Genomic DNA, 14,581 nt, shown 5'->3' with positions numbered 1-14,581 from the left:
GGACAGGTTCCACTCAGAACAGGCCTCGGCATGGTCGCACAAAGAAGTTGTGTACATGCTCAGCGTCATATCCAAAGGTTGTCTTTTGGAAATAGAAGTATGAGTGCTGCCAGCATTGCTGCAGAGGTTGGAGGGGTGGGGGGGCAGCCTGTCAGTGCTCAGACAATACGCAACACACTGCATCAAATTGGTCTGCATGACTGTTGTCCCAGACGGAAGCCTCTTCTAAAGATGATGCACAAGAAAGCCTGCAAACAGTTTGCTGAAGACAAGCACTAAGGACATAGATTACTGGAACCATGTCCTGTGATTCGATGAGACCAAGATAAACTTATTTGGTTCAGATGGAGTCAAGCGTCTGTGGCTGCAACTAGGTGAGGAATACAAAGACAAGTGTGTCTTGCCTACAGTCAAGCATGGTGGTGGGACTGTCATGGTCTGGGCCTGCATGAGTGCTGATGGCACTGGGGAGCTACCGTTCATTGAGGGAACCATGAATGCCAACATGTACTGTAACATACTGAAGCAGAGCATGATCTCCTCCCTTCAGAGACTTGGCCGCAGGGCAGTATTCCAACATAACAGCCCCAAACACACCTCCAAGATGACCAATGCCTTGCTAAAGAAGCTGAGCGTAAAGGTGATGGACTGGCCAAGCATGTCTCCAGACCTAAACCCTATTGAGCATCTATGGGGCATCCTCAAACAGAAGGTGGGGGAGCACAAGGTCTCTAACATCCACCAGCTCTGTGATGTCGTCATGGAGGAGTGGAAGAGGACTCCAGTGGCAACCTGTGAAACTCCATGCCCAAGAGGGTTAAGGCAGTGCTGGAAAATAATGGTGGCCACACAAAATATTGAAACTTTGGGCCCAATTTGGACATTTCCACTTAGGGGTGTACTCACTTTTGTTGCCAACGGTTTAGACATTAATGGCTGTGTGTTGAGTTATTTTGAGGGGACAGCAAATTTACACTGTTATACAGGTTGTACACTCACTACTTTACATTGTAGAAAAGTGTCATTTCTTTCATGGAATTGGCAAGAGTCCATGAGCTAGTGACGTATGGGATATACATTCCTATCAGGAGGGGCAAAGTTTCCCAACCCTCAAAATGCCTATAAATACACCCCTCACCACACTCACAATTCAGTTTTACAAACTTTGCCTCCTATGGAGGTTGTGAAGTAAGTTTGTGCTAAGATTTCTGCGTTGATATTCGCTTCTCAGCATTTTTTTGAAGCCCGATTCCTCTCAGAGTACAGTGAATGTCTGAGGGATGTGAAGGGAGTATCACCTATTGAATTGCAATGGTTTTCATCACGGGATCTATTTCATAGGTTCTCTGTTATGTTATCGGTTGTAGAGATTTATCTCCTACCTCCCTTTTCAGATCGACGATATACTCTCATATTCCATTACCTCTACTGATAACAGTTTCAGTACTGGTTTGGCTATCTGCTGTATGTGGATGGGTGTCTTTTGGTAAGTGTTTTCATTACTTAAGACACTCTCAGCTATGGTTTGGCACTTTATGTATTTATATAAAGTTCTAAATATATGTATTGTACTTATATTTGCCATGATTCAGGTTTTTAGTATATTTCCTTTTGTAGACTCAGTTTCATATCTGGGAAATGCTTTTTTATGAAAATGTATTTCTTACCTGGGGTATAGTCTTGTTTTCAAATTGACTGTCTTTTAAATTCGCGGGCATAATTAGGCTCGCTAGGGCGCAAAATGCCAAAGTTTATTGCGTCATTCTTGGTGCAAGATTTTTTGGCGCAAAGTTACATTCGTTGACGCAAATTTGTCATTTCCGGCATCTTAGTTGACGCCGAGTCCTTCACAGGGTTGCATCATCTATGACGCGAGTGTGACGGCAAAAATTATTTTTTATTTGCCTCTTGCCTTTTTCTATGTCAAAGGGCTATGCTGTTTGCATTTTTTCCCATTCCTGAAGCTGCCATATAAGGAAATTGATAATTGTGCTTTATATGTTGTTTTTTTCTCTTACATTTGCAAGATGTCTCAATCTGATCCTGTCTCAGAATTCACTGTTGGATCCCAGCTGCCTGATTACAGTTCTACCAAAGCTAAGTGCATTTGTTGTAAACTTGTGGAGATTATACCTCCAGCTGTGGTTTGTAATAGTTGTCATGATAAACTTTTACATGCAGAAAATGTATCCATCAGTAGTAGTTCATTACCTGTTGCTGTTCCCTCAACATCTAATGTACAAGATATACCTGTAAATTTAAAAGAATTTATTTCTGATTCTATCCAGAAGGCTTTGTCTGCCATCCCGCCTTCTAATATACGTAAAAGGTCTTTTAAAACTTCTCATAGAGTTGCTGAATTTTCAAATGACCAGCAACATACTGATTTAATCTTCTCTGATGTGGATCTATCTGATTCAGAAGATCCTGCCTCAGATATTGACACTGACAAATCCTCTTCTTTATTTAAAATGGAGTATATTCGTTCTTTATTAAAAGAAGTGTTGATTACATTGGATATGGAGAAAACTAGTCCTCTTGATATTAAAACTAGTAAACATTTAAATTCTGTTTATAAACCACCTGTGGTTATTCCAGAGGTTTTTCCAGTTCCTGATGCTATTTTCTGATATTATTTCTAAAGAATGGAACAGGACTGCTAATTCTTTTATTCCTCCTTCAAGGTTTAAAAAATTGTATCCTTTGCCAGCAGTTAGATTGGAGTTTTGGGAAAAGATCCCCAAAGTTGATGGGATTATCTCAACTCTTGCTAAACGTACTACTATTCCTACGGAAGATAGTACTTCTTTTAAAGATCCTTTAGATAGGAAACTTGAATCTTATCTAAGGAAGGCTTATTTATATTCAGGTCATCTTCTTAGGCCTGCAATTTCTTTGGCTGATGTTGCAGCTGCTTCAACTTTTTGGTTGGAAACTTTAGCGCCACAAGTATCAGATCATGATTTGTCTAGCATTGTTAAGTTGATTCAACATGCTAATAATTGAATTTGTGATGCCATTTTTGATATCATCAAAATTGATGTTAGATATGTCTTTAGCTATTTTAGCTAGAAGAGCTTTGTGGCTCAAATCTTGGAATGCTGATATGACTTATAAATCCAGATTCAATAATTTCAACTGTCACTGGGGGGAAGGGAGTTTTTTTGCCTCAGGATAAAAAACCTAAAGGTAAATCTAAAACTTCTAACCGTTTTCGTTCCTTTCGACATAATAAGGAACAGAAATCTAATCCTTCCCCAAAGGAATCTGTTTCCAATTTGAAGACTTCCTCAAATTGGAATAAAGACAAGCCTTTTAAGAGATCAAAGCATGAAGGTGCGGCCCTTATTCCAGCTCAGCTGGTAGGGGGCATATTAAAATTCTTCAAAGATGTTTGGATCAGTTTGGTCCAAAATCATTGGATTCAGAGTATTGTCTCTCAAGGGTACAGAATAGGATTCAGAGTAAAACCACCTGTGAGAAGATTTTTTTCTCTCACACATTCCAGCGAAATCTAAAACTTCTAACCGTTTTCGTTCCTTTCGACATAATAAGGAACAGAAATCTAATCCTTCCCCAAAAGAATCTGTTTCCAATTTGAAGCCTTCCTCAAATTGGAATAAAACCAAGCCTTTTAAGAGATCAAAGCATGAAGGTGCGGCCCTTATTCCAGCTCAGCTGGTAGGGGGCAGATTAAAATTCTTCAAAGATCAGTTCGGTCCAAAATCATTGGATTCAGAGTATTGTCTCTCAGGGGTACAGAATAGGATTCAGAGTAAAACCACCTGTGAGAAGATTTTTTCTCTCACACATTCCAGCGAACCCAAGGCTCAGGCTTTCCTGAAGTGTGTTTCAGACCTGGAGTTATTCAGGGGTAATCATGCCAGTTTCGTTTCAGGAACAGGGCCTGGGGTTTTATTCAAATTTATTCATTGTCCCAAAGAAATTCATTCAGACCAGTTTTGGATCTAAAGATTTTGAATCGATATGTAAGAGTATCAACTTTCAAGATGGTGACTATAAGGACTATTCTGCCTTTTGTTCAGCAAGGGCATTATATGTCCACAATAGACTTACAGAATGCATATCTTCATATTCCGATTCATCCGGATAACTATCAGTTCCTGAGATTCTCTTTTCTAGACAAGCATTAGAAATTTGCTTCTCTTCCTTTTGGCCTAGCAACAGCTCCAAGAATCTTTTCAAAGGTTCTCGGTGCCCTACTCTCTGTAATCAGAGAGCGGGGTATTGCAGTGTTTCCTTATTTGGACCATATCTTGGTACTCGCTCAGTCTTTACGTTCTGTAGAATCTCACGTGAATCAACTAGTGTTGTTTCTTCAAAGACCTGGTTGGAGGATCAATTTACCAAAAAGTTATTTGATTCCTAAGACAAAGGTAACCTTTTAGGTTTCCAGATAGATTCAGTGTCCATGACTTTGTCTCTAACAGACAAGAGACGTTTGAAATTGGTTGCAGCCTGTCGGTACCTTCAGTAGCTATGTGCATGGAAGTTTTAGGTCTCATGACTGCAGCATCAATCCCCTTTGCTCATTTTCATATGAGACCTTTCCAGCTTTGTATGCTGAACCAATGGTGCAGGGATTATACAAGGATATCACAATTAATATCCTTAAATCCCAATGTTCCACTTTCTCTGACTTAGTGGTTAGATCACCATCATATAATTTTAGGGGCCTTTTTTGTTCGTCCGACCTGGACTGTGATAACAACAGATGCAAGTCTTTCAGGTTGGGGAGCTGTTTGGGGATCTCTGACAGCACAAGGGGTTTGGAAATCTCAAGAGGCGAGATTACCAATTCATATTTTGGAACTTTCCAATTCTCAGGGCTCTTCAGTTTTGGCCTCTGTTGAAGAGAGAACCGTTCATTTGTTTTCAAACAGACAATATCACAACTGTGGTATCTGTCAATCATCAGGGTGGGACTCACAGTCCTCAAGCTATGAAAGAACTATCTTGGATACTTGTTTGGGCGGAATCCAGCTCCTGTCTAATTTTTGCGGTTCATATCCCAGGTATAGAAAACTGGGAAGCGGATTATCTCAGTCATTGGACTTTACATCTGGGAGAATGGTCTCTTCACCAAGATGTGTTTTCTCATATTGTTCAGATGTGGGGGCTTCCAGAAATAGATCTGATGGCTTCTCATCTAAACAAGAAACTTCCCAGGTACCTGTCAAGGTCCAGGGATCCTCAGGCGGAAGCAGTGGATGCATTGTTACTTCCTTGGTGTTATGAAACTGCTTATATTTTCACGCTTCTAGTTCTTCTTCCAAGAGTGATCTCCAAAATCATCATGGAGCAATCGTTTGTGCTGCTGGTGGCTCCACCATGGCCTCACAGGTTTTGGTATGCAGATCTTGTTCGGATGTCCAGTTGCTAACCTTGGCCACTTCCATTAAGGCCAGACCTTCTATCTCAAGGTTCGTTTTTCCATCAGGATCTCAAATCATTAAATTTGAAGGTATGGAAATTGAATGCTTAGTCATAGAGGTTTCTCTGACTCGGTGATTAATACTATATTGCAGGCTTGTAAATCTGTTTCTAGAAAGTTTTATTATCGAGTTTGGAAGACTTATATTTCATGGTGTTCTTCTCATAAATTCTCCTGGCATTCTTTTAGAATTCCTAGAATTTTACAGTTTCTTCAAGAGGGTTTGGATAAAGGTTTGTCTGCAAGTTCCTTGAAAGGACAAATCTCTGCTCTTTCTGTTTTATTCCACAGGAAAATTGCTAAACTTCCTGATATTCATTGTTTTGTACAGGCTTTGGTTCATATCAAGCCTGTCATTAAATCAATCTCTCGTCCTTGCAGTCTTAATTTGGTTTTGAAGGCTTTGCAGGCTCCTCCATTTGAGCCTATGCATTCTTTGGACATTAAACTACTTTCCTGGAAAGTGTTGTTCCTTTTGGCCATCTCTTCTGCTAGAAGAGTTTCTGAATTATCCACTCTCTTGTGAGTCTCCTTTTCTGATTTTTCATCCGGATAAGGCAGTTTTGCGTACTTCATTTAAATTCTTACCTAAGGTTGTGAATTCTAACAACATTAATAGAGAAATTGTTGTCTCTTCTTTGTGTCCTAATCCTAAGAATTCTTTGGAGAGATCTTTACATTCTTTGGATGTGGTGAGAGCTCTGAAATATTATGTTGAAGCCACTAAAGATTTCAGGAAGACTTCTAGTCTATTCATTTTCTTTTCTGGTTCCAGGAAAGGTCAGAAGGCTTCTGCCATTTCTTTGGCATCGTGGTTAAAGCTTTTGATTCATCAGGCTTATTTGGAGTCGGGTAGAGTCCTGCCTCAGAGAATTACAGCTCATTCTACTAGATCAGTTTCCACTTCTTGGGCTTTTAAGAATGAAGCTACGGTTGATCAGATTTGCAAAGCAGCATCTTGGTCTTCTTTGCATACATTTACTAAATTCTACCATTTTGATGTGTTTGCTTCTTCGGAAGCAGTTTTTGGTAGGAAAGTTCTTCAGGCAGCTGTTTCAGTTTGATTCTTCTGCTTATGATTTAAGTTTTATTTTTTATTTTTTGAGAATAAACTTATATTTGGGTTGTGGATTTATTTTTTTCAGCAAAATTGCTGTTTTTATTTTGTCCCTCCCTCTCTAGTGACTCTTGCGTGGAGTTCCACATCTTGGGTATTGCTATCCCATACATCAGTAGCTCATGGACTCTTGCCAATTACATGAAAGAAAACATAATTTATGTAAGAACTTACCTGATAAATTAATTTCTTTCATATTGGCAAGAGTCCATGATGCCCACCCTTTTTTATGGTGGTTATGATTTTTTTGTATAAAGTACAATTATTTCCAAATTCCTTTGTTGATGCTTTATACTCCTTTCTTTATCACCACACTTCTTGGCTATTCGTTAAACTGAATTGTGAGTGTGGTGAGGGGTGTATTTATAGGCATTTTGAGGTTTGGGAAACTTTGCCCCTCCTGGTAGGATTGTGTATCCCATACGTCACTAGCTCATGGACTCTTGCCAATATGAAAGAAATAAATTTATCAGGTAAGTTCTTACATAAATTATGTTTTCTTCAGTGTTGTCACATGAAAATATATAATAAAATATTTACAAAAATGTGAGGGGTGTACTCACTTTTGTGAGATACTGTGTGTACACTGCAAAATTGTTTTTATATTAATGTATTTTCAATGACTTTTTATACCAGCTACAGAGAGTTTAAAATGTAAGAGAAATTGCATTTTCAGGTTTGTGTGTGTATCAAGTAGCTGGTTTTATGCTTTTAAACCACAGCCTATTACAATGGGTTGAGCTTCAGGTATCAGATCTCATTATGTTATCACTTTGTGTACACACACTTGCTTCCTTATCTTATATTTGTGTGGGAAACTAAAGCTCAATACATAGTGATGGAAAATTATCATGTTATTACTTAACTATCCTGCACCCCACTGGGAGTGTCATTTTTTCTGCTGGCTGTGTTTACTTAGGCTATTCAATAGCTGAGACTCCAGTATCAAAACATTCAGTATAGGTTGGGATACCACAGGCTAAATTAGCTATTTCAAAGGCCAAAATAGGGGTACTTGTAAACAATTTAATATACTCCAGCAGGTAAAATGGATCATTGGGAACAATTTAAATGGGAGAATTTTTTTTGGATGAACTGTCCCTTTAACTCCTCGGGCATGGACACAATGTTATCTATATGGCCCACATGAGCTAGCAGTCTCCTGTTGTGAAAAGCAAATAAAAAAGCATGGGATTAGAGGCTGAGTAGACAGTAGTGGTTTAGAAACGGGTAGAAATTTAGGGGTTTAAATGTTATAAAGTATATTAATATATCAATGTTGGTTGCAAAGCTGGGGAATGGGTAGTAAAGGTGTTATCTATCTTTTATTAAACAATAACAATTTTAGTGTAGTAGACTGTTCCTTTAAGTCTACTACCAAAGTGCTGCAGTTTATCCTCTTCTTTGTTACCCTCCATCTGTAGATCTCTATGAGCTCTATCCTTATGTTATATGATGATTATCAAATGTCACTACAAGAAGTAGATTATTGAAACTCTTATCTTGACATGTTGTTTGTTATCAAATCTTTAGCCTTTGATGTCAACTGATTTGTTTTGACTACTAGAGGGTTCAGACAGAATACAATTTTATTTTACTTTTATTATCAAATGTTTGTTGTCATGATATTCTTTGTTGAAGAGATATCTAAGAAGCACATTTCTGGAGCAGTACATGACAGGAAATATTGCTGCCACCTACTGTTATTGCAGATGTATAACATAGTTTTAAAACTGCTGCCATATAATGCCCCATTCTTGTGTACGCTCCTACAGATTCCTACCTGTCTTTCAACAAATGACACCAAGAGAACAACTTACGATGTTGGTGTGATTAAAGGGGCATTCCAGGCAAACTTTAAATGCACATAGATTATTTTTTTGAATAGAAACATATTTGCAATATACTTGTTTGGCAAAAATGCTTCTAGTAAAAGTTATCACTGTTTTAATGTTAACATTTTTCACTGCATGTGCATGTGAAGCATTGTTGTTTTCATTGCGCCTGCATTTTAAATACTGCAGCTGCTCAGAGTGCCATGTCAGCAATTAACAAATTGAGTGATTATGATACAAGCACATTTAGGCACTCTGAGAAAGTGCTGTGCCTAAAATACTGGTGCACAGAGCATACACTATTGAAACAGCTATAGTTTTTTTTACTAGAATATTTTTTTCTAATATATTATTATTGTAGAGCACCAACAGATTTGCTATAAATGTATTTTGTAAAACTGCTTTTTTTAAAAAAAAAAAAAAAAAAAAAAACTGAAATACACCCATGTCCATTCCAATTTTGACTGGAATATCCCTTGCATATGCTTTTAAAAAAAAGAAGTGATAAGTGGGGTAATATTGTTTTTTTTCATCAATACCAGAATCATTGGGTGATTGACTCCCTTTCAACAAACGGCTTCACAAGCACAAATTAGTCGACCTATACAAGTTATATAGTTGTGATACAACAGGTCTCTATTAGGGATGGGCAAATGTCTTTATATTCAAATTCGAATGTTAGAACGAATGTTATTGTAGAAATTCGATTTACATAATAGAATGTTGATAAGAACAAATATTCTTAAAAATTCGATTTTCGAATGTTATTTACAGTTTTTTTTTTCGAATTCGAATATTACATTTATAAAACACAATTGTAGACTAGAAATACTATTTCGAATTTGAATGTCACATTTGAATCAAATATCACATTCAAATTCGAATATTACATTTAAAAAAACACAGTATTAGACTAGAAATACTATTTCGAATTCGAATGTGACATTCGAATTCGAATATGACATTTCGAAATTGAATGAATAGATAGCTAAACATTCTATTATTCAAACAAAAATATTTTTAAATTTCTCTTACATGGTGTATCCAGTCCACGGATTCATCCTTACTTGTGGGATATTCTCATTCCCTACAGGAAGTGGCAAAGAGAGCACACAGCAGAGCTGTCCATATAGCTCCCCCTCAGGCTCCGCCACCCCAGTCATTCTCTTTGCCGCTCTAACAAGTAGCATCTCCACGGGAGGGTAAAGTGAATGTGGTGTTAGATTTGTAGTTTTTATTTCTTCAATCAAAAGTTTGTTATTTTAAAATAGTACCGGTTTGTACTATTTACTCTGTGGCAGAAAGTGATGAAGATTTCTGCTGAGAGGAAAACGATTTTAGCATGTTGTAACTAAAATCCATTGCTGTTCCCACACACGACTGTTGAGTACCAGAAAACTTCAGTTGGGGGAACAGTTTGTAGGCTTAACTGCTTTAAGGTATGTTTCAGTCATTTTTTCTAGTCAAGACTTAGTAATGCTAGAAGACTGACAAGAATCCCCATGTGGGAAAGGTAAGCCATATTCTGAGACTTGGTATAGAAGGAAGGCTTATTTGAAAGGGCTCAAAACACTGGTGGACACTGTTACGGGGCAATCGATTATTTTTTTACAAAAATATGATATTTATACAAGTTTATATTACATTTGAAACACTTTTTTGGGGTTTATTCCGCATGGCATATATTTAGACACCTATTTTGGCTTGGGAAGGCCCCACAACTCCAGAGTGAAGAGGGAGGGGGCCTGAAATCCGCGCCTCAGTTGCGCAGTTGATTTTACAGACAGCTTCATGCAGCTCCATGTGAAGAGTCCAGAGATTACTTGAGGACTTCAGAAAGGCTTATTTTCGATCAAAACGAATCCCCAAGGAAGGTAGGGCCACAGCAGAGGCTGTGGCATGGTGCTGTAGTTTGCTAACCGGTTGCCAGCTTTAATTTGCTCCAGTTTGGGCAGTAAGGGGTTAATTGACTTGAAATTTACTGTGCAATCATTTCAAAGCATTAGGATCACATGGTGAAATTTTCATAAAGATTGGATGATTTTTGGAGATTTAGTAAAAAGTGTGCGCTTTTTATTATTTAAAGGCACAGTACCGTTGTTTCAAAAATTGTATTTTACTGTATTTGAGTGCTGTCTAAGTCTGTTTAACATGTCTGAGCCTACAGATAGACCTTGTTCTATGTGTTTAATAGCCATGGCGGTACCCCCCTTACATTTGTGTTTAAAGTGTGCTAAGGTATCTAAACATTTTAAAGACCATGCAGTGACACTTAAAAATGTAGCCCAAGATGATTCTTTAACGGAAGGTAACGAGGATAGTCCTCCTTCGTCTCCCCATGTGTCGACACCAGTTACGCCCGCGCAAGCGATGCCTAGTACCTCTAGCGCATTGGCCCCTATTACATTACAACAATTAGCAGCAGTCATGGATAATTCCCTTGCGGCATTTCTATCCAAACTGACAGTTTTTCCTAAAAAGCGTGATAGCTCAGTTTTAAGAACAGAGGATGAGCAATCAGAAGTTTTGGATGATTTATCTGTTGTACCCTCACAACACTCTGAAGTGGCAGTGAGGGATGTACTGTCCGAGGGAGAAATTTCTGACACAGGAAAGGTTTCTCAGCGGGCAGAATCAGATTCCTTAGCGTTTAAATTTAAGCTGGAACACCTCCGCGTACTGCTTAAGGAGGTTTTAGCTACGCTGGATGATTGTGACCCCATGGTGGTCCCAGAAAAATTGTGTAAAATGGACAAGTTTCTAGAAGTCCCTGTATACACTGATGCGTTTCCGATCCCGAAAAGGGTGGCGGATATTGTGACTAGGGAGTGGGAGAGACCAGGTGTGCCTTTTGTCCCCCCCCCTATCTTTAAGAAAATGTTCCCCATAACTGACCCCAGGCGGGACGCGTGGCAGACGGTCCCTAAGGTAGAGGGTGCAGTTTCAACACTAGCCAAGCGCACAACCATACCAATAGAAGACAGGTGTGCTTTCAAAGAGCCTATGGATAAAAAATTAGAAGGTTTACTAAAGAAAATATTTGTTCAACAAGGTTTCCTTCTTCAACCGATTGCCTGCATTATTCCTGTAACTACTGCAGCGGCTTTTTGGTTTGAGGCGCTGGAGGAGTCGCTCCAGAGGGAGACTTCATATGACAAAGTCATCGATAGAATTCATGCTCTAAAGCTGGCTAATTCTTTTATCACAGATGCCGCTTTACAATTAGCTAAGTTAGCGGTGAAAAATTCTGGTTTTGCCATTATGGCGCGTAGAGCGCTTTGGCTCAAGTCGTGGTCGGCTGACGTGTCGTCCAAAACAAAATTACTAAATATTCCTTTCAAGGGAAAGACCCTATTCGGCCCCGAGTTGAAAGAAATTATTTCGGATATCACTGGGGGAAAGGGCCATGCCCTTCCACAAGATAGATCGTTTAAGGCCAAAAACAAGGCTAATTTTCGCTCCTTTCGCAACTTCAGGAGCGGACCTGCTTCAACCTCTGCAACCGCAAAGCAAGAGGGTAACGCTTCCCAGCCCAAAGCAACCTGGAAGCCTTTGCAGGGCTGGAAGAATGGTAAACAGGCCAAGATGCCTGCGGCTGCTACCAAGACAGCATGAAGGGGTAGCCCCCGATCCGGGACCGGATCTAGTAGGGGGCAGACTTTCTCTCTTTGCTCAGGCTTGGGCAAGAGATGTTCCAGATCCCTGGGCATTAGAAATTGTTGCTCAGGGGTATCTTCTAGAATTCAAGGACTCTCCTCCAAGGGGAAGGTTCCACATTTCTCGTTTGTCTTCAGACCAGACAAAGAAACAGGCGTTCTTACGCTGTGTAGAAGATCTTCTAAAGATGGGAGTGATACATCCAGTTCCAATTGCAGAACAAGGACTGGGCTTTTACTCAAACCTGTTTGTAGTTCCCAAAAAGGAGGGAACTTTCAGGCCAATCCTGGATCTAAAAATTCTAAACAAATTCCTCAGAGTTCCATCATTCAAAATGGAAACCATTCGGACAATCTTACCGATGATCCAGGAAGGTCAATATATGACTACCGTGGATCTAAAGGATGCGTACCTATATATTCCTATCCACAAAGATCATCATCAGTTCCTAAGGTTCGCTTTTCTGGACACGCATTACCAGTTTGTGGCCCTTCCTTTTGGGTTGGCCACCGCTCCCAGAATTTTCACAAAGGTGCTAGGGTCCCTTCTAGCGGTACTAAGACCGCGGGGCATTGCAGTAGCACCTTATCTGGATGACATCTTAATACAGGCGTCGTCTTTTCACAGAGCCAAGGCTCATACGGACATTGTTCTGGCCTTTCTAAGGTCTCATTAATGGAAGGTGAACGTAGAAAAAAGTTCTCTGTCCCCGCTCACAAGGGTTCCCTTCCTGGGAACACTAATAGACTCGGTAGAAATGAAAATATTTCTGACAGAGGTTAGGAAGTCAAAGCTTGCCGAGTTCTTCATTCCATTCCTCGGCGTTCTGTAGCTCAGTGCATGGAGGTAATCGGATTAATGGTTGCGGCAATGGACGTTGTCCCTTTTGCCCGAATTCATCTCAGACCACTGCAACTGTGCATGCTCAAACAGTGGAATGGGGATTATGCAGATTTGTCTCCTCAAATACAAATGGACCAGAAAACCAGAGATTCTCTTCTCTGGTGGTTGTCTCAGGATCACCTGTCTCGGGGAATGTGCTTCCGCAGACCGGAGTGGATCATTGTCACGACCGATGCCAGTCTGTTAGGCTGGGGTGCGGTCTGGTACTCCCTGAAAGCTCAGGGCCTATGGTCTCAGGAAGAATCTCTTCTCCCGATAAACATTTTGAAACTGAGAGTGATATTCAACACGCTCCAGGCATGGCCTCAACTAGCGGAGGCCAAATTCATCAGATTTCAGTCGGACAACATCACAACTGTAGCGTACATCAATCATCAGGGAGGAACAAAGAGTTCTCTAGCGATGAAGGAAGTAACCAAGATCATCAAATGGGCGGAGGATCACTCCTGCCACCTATCTGCAATTCACATCCCAGGAGTAGACAACTGGGAGGCGGATTTTCTGAGTCGTCAGACTTTTCACCCGGGGGAGTGGGAACTCCACCCGGAGGTTTTTACTGAGCTGACCCAGCTATGGGGCATTCCAGAATTGGATCTGATGGCATCCCATCAGAACACCAAACTTCCCCTTTACGGATCCAGGTCCAGGGACCCCAAGGCGGCATTGATAGATGCTCTAGTAGCGCCTTGGTCCTTCAGTCTAGCTTATGTCTTTCCACCGTTTCCTCTTCTCCCTCGGCTAGTAGCCAGAATCAAACAGAAGGCTTCGGTAATTCTGATAGCGCCTGCGTGACCACGCAGGACTTGGTATGCAGATCTAGTGGACATGTCATCGGTTCCACCATGGAAGCTGCCATTGAGGCAGGATCTTCTAATACAGGGTCCATTCAAGCATCCAAATCTAGTTTCTCTGCAACTGACTGCTTGGAGATTGAACGCTTAATTCTAGCTAAGCGTGGGTTCTCTGAATCAGTTATCCAGGCCAGAAAGCCTGTCACCAGGAAAATTTACCATAAGATATGGAGGAAATATCTTTGTTGGTGGGAATCCAAGGGTTACTCGTGGAGTAAGATTAGGATTCCAAGGATATTGTCTTTTCTCCAAGAAGGATTGGAGAAGGGATTGTCAGCTAGTTCCTTAAAGGGACAGATATCTGCTCTGTCTATCCTGTTACACAAGCGTCTGGCAGCAGTACCAGACGTTCAGGCGTTTGCACAGGCTCTAGTTAGAATCAAGCCTGTCTATAAACCTGTGGCTCATCCATGGAGTCTAAATTTAGTTCTTTCAGTTCTTCAAGGGGTTCCGTTTGAACCTTTACATTCCATAGATATTAAGTTATTATCTTGGAAAGTTTTGTTTTTGGTAGCTATTTCTTCTGCTCAAAGAGTTTCAGAATTGTCTGCTGTGCAGTGTAATTCACCCTATATCTGGTGTTCCATGCAGATAAGGTTGTCTTGCGTACCAAACCTGGTTTCCTTCCAAAATTGGTTTCTAATAAGAATATTAACCAGGAAATCATTGTTCCTTCTCTGTGCCCTAATCCAGTTTCTAAGAAGGAACGACTGTTACACAATCTTGATGTGGTTAGTGCTTTAAAATTCTATTTAAAAGCAAC

The 14,581-nt window shown here is 40.1% G+C and overlaps 1 protein-coding gene across 1 annotated transcript in view; it reads left to right on the top strand.

The window, feature by feature from the left end:
- REEP2 (receptor accessory protein 2) overlaps positions 1 to 14,581 on the top strand; it is a 178,437-nt gene that overhangs the window by 36,570 nt on the left and 127,286 nt on the right. The gene's annotated exons all lie outside the window — the stretch shown is intronic.

The sequence above is a fragment of the Bombina bombina genome, chromosome 6 (assembly GCF_027579735.1).
Source record: "Bombina bombina isolate aBomBom1 chromosome 6, aBomBom1.pri, whole genome shotgun sequence".
In the NCBI taxonomy this organism is placed as follows: Eukaryota; Metazoa; Chordata; class Amphibia; order Anura; family Bombinatoridae; genus Bombina; species Bombina bombina.
The sequence above is the reverse complement of the archived record's forward strand: the minus strand, read 5'-3'. Positions and strand labels throughout refer to the sequence as shown.